This window comes from Diceros bicornis, chromosome 1, assembly GCF_020826845.1.
Source record: "Diceros bicornis minor isolate mBicDic1 chromosome 1, mDicBic1.mat.cur, whole genome shotgun sequence".
Taxonomy (NCBI): Eukaryota; Metazoa; Chordata; class Mammalia; order Perissodactyla; family Rhinocerotidae; genus Diceros; species Diceros bicornis.
The window spans coordinates 812,024-817,255 of NC_080740.1; the positions used below are offsets into that span (position 1 = coordinate 812,024).

The 5,232-nt window shown below is 42.0% G+C and overlaps 1 pseudogene; it reads right to left on the bottom strand.

Annotated features, from left to right (window-relative positions):
* Positions 1-2,098: 2,098 nt before the first annotated feature.
* On the bottom strand, positions 2,099-3,168 carry LOC131406338 (vomeronasal type-1 receptor 5-like; annotated as a pseudogene).
* Between the last annotated feature and the right edge of the window lie 2,064 nt (positions 3,169-5,232).

Sequence of the window (5,232 nt, forward strand, 5' to 3'; positions counted from 1 at the left end):
CCACCACAACAACAAAACGATAATTTTGTGAGAAAAAGGATGCATTAACTTACCTTATTTTGGTAAACATTTTACAATATATACATGTATCAAGTCATCGCATTGTACACCTTAATCTCACACAATATTGTACATCAATTATATCTCAATAAAACCAGAAGAACATAAATAAATATGTAAAAGAGATTAAGAGATACAAAGAATAAAATGAGAAGGTGTATTCTACAATATGTTAGAAATTCAGAATTAGAGAAGTGGAGAAAACAAAGATATAATATTTGAAAAAATAAAGATCTAGAATCTTATAGAAGTGACAAATACAGGAAATGGGAATGATGTGGGATATCAAATAAATGTGATTTTTAAAAAGTGGGTATCCATAGACAGACACAGCACAATGTAATAGGAACACCAATGTTAAGGAAAAAATTGAATTTAGTCAGAGGGAAGGAAAACAAGCTACCTAAAAATACCATGAATGTCAGCATAATTCACAAAATCTATAATGAAAGCCAAGAGAAAAGAAAATTTTATTCTAACACTGTAAGAAATTGTGAACATAGAACTATCCATATTTGCAATTTCACTTATTCATTAAAATTCATTTGTAACCCCAAAAGCACTACTCCCAGTACTTTCACAGTGATTTGGGGACGTGCACAGAAAAGCAAAACCTTGAGTCAGCTGGCATCCACGTTCCCAGGTAAGTCAACAGGGCAATGCTCTGATCTTGTTTCAGCTCTCATACGGTAAACCAGTGTCTTTTTCTGATATATCTAGTGCCACATTTTTGCATTTTTGTGCTTTTTTTGTTGGTGATTTTGCTGTTAGGATGGCTGCCAAGTGCAGTGAGGATGTGCTGCCCAGTGTGACAAAACGCAGAAGTCTGTGACGCGCTTTACAGGGAAAATTTGCTCGTGACGTAGACTTCCTTGAGGCATGAGTTACAGCGCTGGTGGCCATGAGTTCACTGTTAATCAATAATATTGAATACATTGTCTTAATAGAAACACACACAAAACAAGCTTGTGTATTGATCAGTAGATGAACGTGCTGTGACCAGAGGCTCACGCTAACCTAACCTTGCATTTTCCTTAGGAACAATGGATCAATATCTGCTAATTCAGTGTTTTCAGCAACACTGTAGAACTAACTCCCACAAATAACGAGAATCAACTATACTTTATTTGACTTTAAGAAATAAATAAAAGACATTTTAGATCAAGGGGGAGCATTTACCTATAATCAATGTTCAATAAAAGAATTTCCAATAATATAATTGAAGAAAAAGACAATGTTCCCAGAAATCTGGCCAGAGATGCAAAAATGAACGGAAAGCAGGCTGGCCCGGTGGCATAGTTGTGAAGCTCACGTGCTCCGCTTTGGCGGCCTGGGGTTCCCAGGTTGGGATCCTGGATGCGGACCAACACACCGCTTGTCAAGCCATGCTGCGGCAGCGTCCCATATAAAGTGGAGGAAGATAGGCACGGATGTTAGCCCAGGGCCAGTCTTCCTCAGCACAAAGAGGAGGATTGGCAACGGATGTTAGCTCAGGGCTGATCTTCCTCACAAAACAAAACAAAACAAAAAAACAGAATGGAAAGCCAAAAAATTAAAAGCCTACAGAGGGGGGCCGGCCCGGTGGCACAAGCGGTTAAGTGCATGAACTCCGCTGCGGGGGCCTGGGGTTCGCCAGTTCGGATCCCAGGCTCTCACGGATGCACCGCTTGTTAAGCCATGCTGTGGCGGCATCCCATATAAAGTAGAGGAAGATGGGCACGGATGTTAGCCCAGGGCCAGTCTTCCTCAGCAAAAAAGAGGAGGATTGGCATCGGATGTTAGCTCTGGGTTGGTCTTCCTCACACACACACAAAAAAAAAGTTAAAAAAAAAAAGCCTACAGATATATGACTGATGTGTATAATTGAATCAATTGTATTTGCCAACCACATTACAAATGTTTATATAACAGATATAACAGAGAATTAGTAATAACTCTCAATGAATTTATTCAGAAAAATAACCCATGCAATACATAAAACTATTTGGGGACTGTCAAATGCATATTAGTTGTAAATTTCCATTAATTTTTTTAAACCTTATTTCTTCTTCCACCACAGAGTTTGCACAATCTTGAATATTCGCTTATCTGCATGGATTAGCACCAAAGGACTAATGGTGGCATAGCTATTGACCACAATAATCTGGAACCACACCAATAGAGGGTCATTTATCCATGTCACAAGCACTGAAAATGAGAAAGTGAAGTCCACCCAGTATAGGAAGACAAAACAACTCACCAGCAGCAGGATGGTCTGAGAAGCCCTTTTCACTGGTGAGACTCTTGGGAAGGGGCTGGTACCGTGGAGGTGCTGGGACAACCTCTTATGTCTATACAAAATAATCACCATGTAGCCACTAGAGAGGACCATGAAACCTATGAAGGTGACATCTCTCAATGTCGTTAGTGTGGAAAACATGCTCCTGTGCATGTAGCTCATGGGCAAAAAAGAACAGTGCTTCATGATAAACAGAAGACTGGCCTCAGACCCATTGGAGGTGGCCACAGTGTAGAGCAGAAGGTGGCTACTGATGGACACGTTGAGGACCCACGAGAAAAGGAAGAATCCTAGGGTGTGATTTGGAGAAATGTGTTTGAGCTTTGCCAAGGAGGAGCTGCTGGGGCTGATGGTGATGGCCTGGAGCGCACTCAGGAGGCAGGTGGTGCAGGTGCAGATGCAGAGGCCCCTCAGCACCTTACTTAACAAGACTACTGCCTTGCACCTTACATCGTTCTGAATATTCCGTGACCTGAACAAGTCTGAGGACACCAATATTGCTCTGGTGAAGAGCAGCAGTATGTGTTTTAGGGACAAGTGACTAACTGTCATGTCAGTGGGCTTAACCCTGTGAGTAAAGACCAAAGTGAAGATGTGGGAGAGAAGAAGGAAGGCGTTTGCTGAGATCCCAAAACTGGCTTGTGGATAAAAGAAGTTTTTTATGTCAATATAACTAGGAAGTTTGGTCATCTTCATTAATTTTTTTCTAAAAAAAGGAAAAACAATAAATCTTATGATAATAGCACCATTTCTGCCATGTTTCCAATCATCACCACTATGTTCAACAGTCTCTGTGATCTGGAAGCAGTAGTTTCTACACCTGAAAACATGGATTGCATATGAGTGGTTTATTATTCATCATTCAAGATCAACTCAGTCACACCTTTCTCAGGATGCTCCCTCTCTGTTTCCCACCCTCACCCCAGTGGTGCTCCCACTGTGCCCTTTCCTGGGCTCCCACAGAGCCTGTGCCCCTCGCCACAGCGACATTGACACCATGAATGGAAAGTATTGTTTCTTTCCCACTTGTAAGTACCTCAAAGACAGGAAAGAAGTTGGATCTCTGCTATGCTCAAAATCCTGCCCAGGGATAATTGCAAACAAAATTGGCAAGTGGAAGCAGTAAAAGATTCAAACAGGACCATTCCCATCTTTGGCTCGTCTTCTTTATGTCTCCCTCTCTGGTGCATTTGAGGGCACAAGAAATCTTAGCCAAGAAAAATGATCTAATCATTTCCACTGAACAGTAAGTATTAATAGTAGGAGAGTGAGTTCTCACATATATCTTGGCACTTAGCCTATATGGATTCTACAGAAAAACTACAAAACCTTAAGATCTGTAAACAACTAGAACTCTCAAATTCAAATTTGGGTATTTATTTTGGTAAATGAAGCCTGGACCCCATGATGATGGTGAAGGTTGCAGGAGTAAGCCCCGATGTGCACCAAGACCCCACCTTGATGGGAGCAGGCAGTCCCTGTTTCCACGGCAAACCATTCCCTAGTCATGACCAGTCACATGATTCATACCACCATCACAAGAAGCTGGGTGAGTGGCTGTGCTCCAGTGGTCACAAGAAAAAGGGGAAGGGGGAGAGAAAGTGTGGTCCACTCAGCAGATCCAGCTTGGGCTTGGCAGACATGATCGTGCTGGGACGTGATGGAAAGCGAGGAAATGAGTTGTGTGCATCTGTGTCCACAGTCTAAAATTAGAAAGTAAGAGTGTCCCTAGGATCCTAGTGGACATAAAATATACATATTATAGAAAGCATGTAAATCAGCACTAGGACATACAGGGGTAAAAGTGAATCAGGTCAACCATGAAGTGACAGATTACTTTGTGATTATCATTTTGGTCTATATCATCATCATTTTTCTTATTTACTCTATTATCTTATGGGAAAAAAATTCTTATTCAACACAATAATGAGTATAAAGGTCTAAAGATTATCAGGGAGATAAAAGTAACACTGAGAAGGGGTAGTGGAGATGAAGGGTGATGGGTGTTTCCTCAAAACAAGGAAACCATGGACAGGATCGTAAAATCCATCTGGCTTATTTGGCGAAAGCAGAGATGTGCAAATTCGTTTGTGAAATATTCAGTTGCAATGCACTCCCAAAAAGATCGTTAGGGACCTTCGGGGTGAATGAACAAGAGCTGATTCCCAAAACCGTGGCTCAGACAAGCACTTGTCATTTGACAAGTGAATTGAAAAAATGTTTGTTCATACTTGTACCTGCTACTAGGACATTCACAATCCCAGGGCGTCTGTGTCACTGTGGAGAAGTGGGGAAACAGAGATGCGAAAAAACCGGAGGAGCCCTACCACAAACAGAATATAACTCCAATGGGAAACCCACATTTCAATCTGTGTTTCCTGACCTACAAAAACCACAGGGAGACCAAAGCCTGACATCTTTTGCTGAACAATTTGCATAGTCTAATACCCTCATTTCTTCGCATCCCAGGTGTCGTAAAGGACAGAGAATACCTGCCCTTTCTCACAGTTAGGGCCATGAAAGTGTCTACAAAAGGAAACAAGATGTTTTAAATCCATAACTCAGAACCACTCAAACTCAGTGTGTCCTTTCTTCTACTTTTTCTTTTTTTTTGTGAGGAAGATCAGCCCTGAGCTAGCATCCATGCTAATCCTCCTCTTTTTGCTGAGGAAGACTGGCCTTGAGCTAACAGCTATTGCTCATCCTCCTCCTTTTTTTCCCTTTTTCTCCCCAAGGCCCCAATAGAGAGTTGCATGTCATAGTTGCGCATCCTTTTGGTTGCTGTATGTGGGACGCGGCCTCAGCACGGCCAGACAAGCAGTGCGTTGGTGTGCTCCCAGGATCTGAACCCAGGCCACCAGTAGCAGAGCTCACGCGCTTAACTGCTAAGCCAT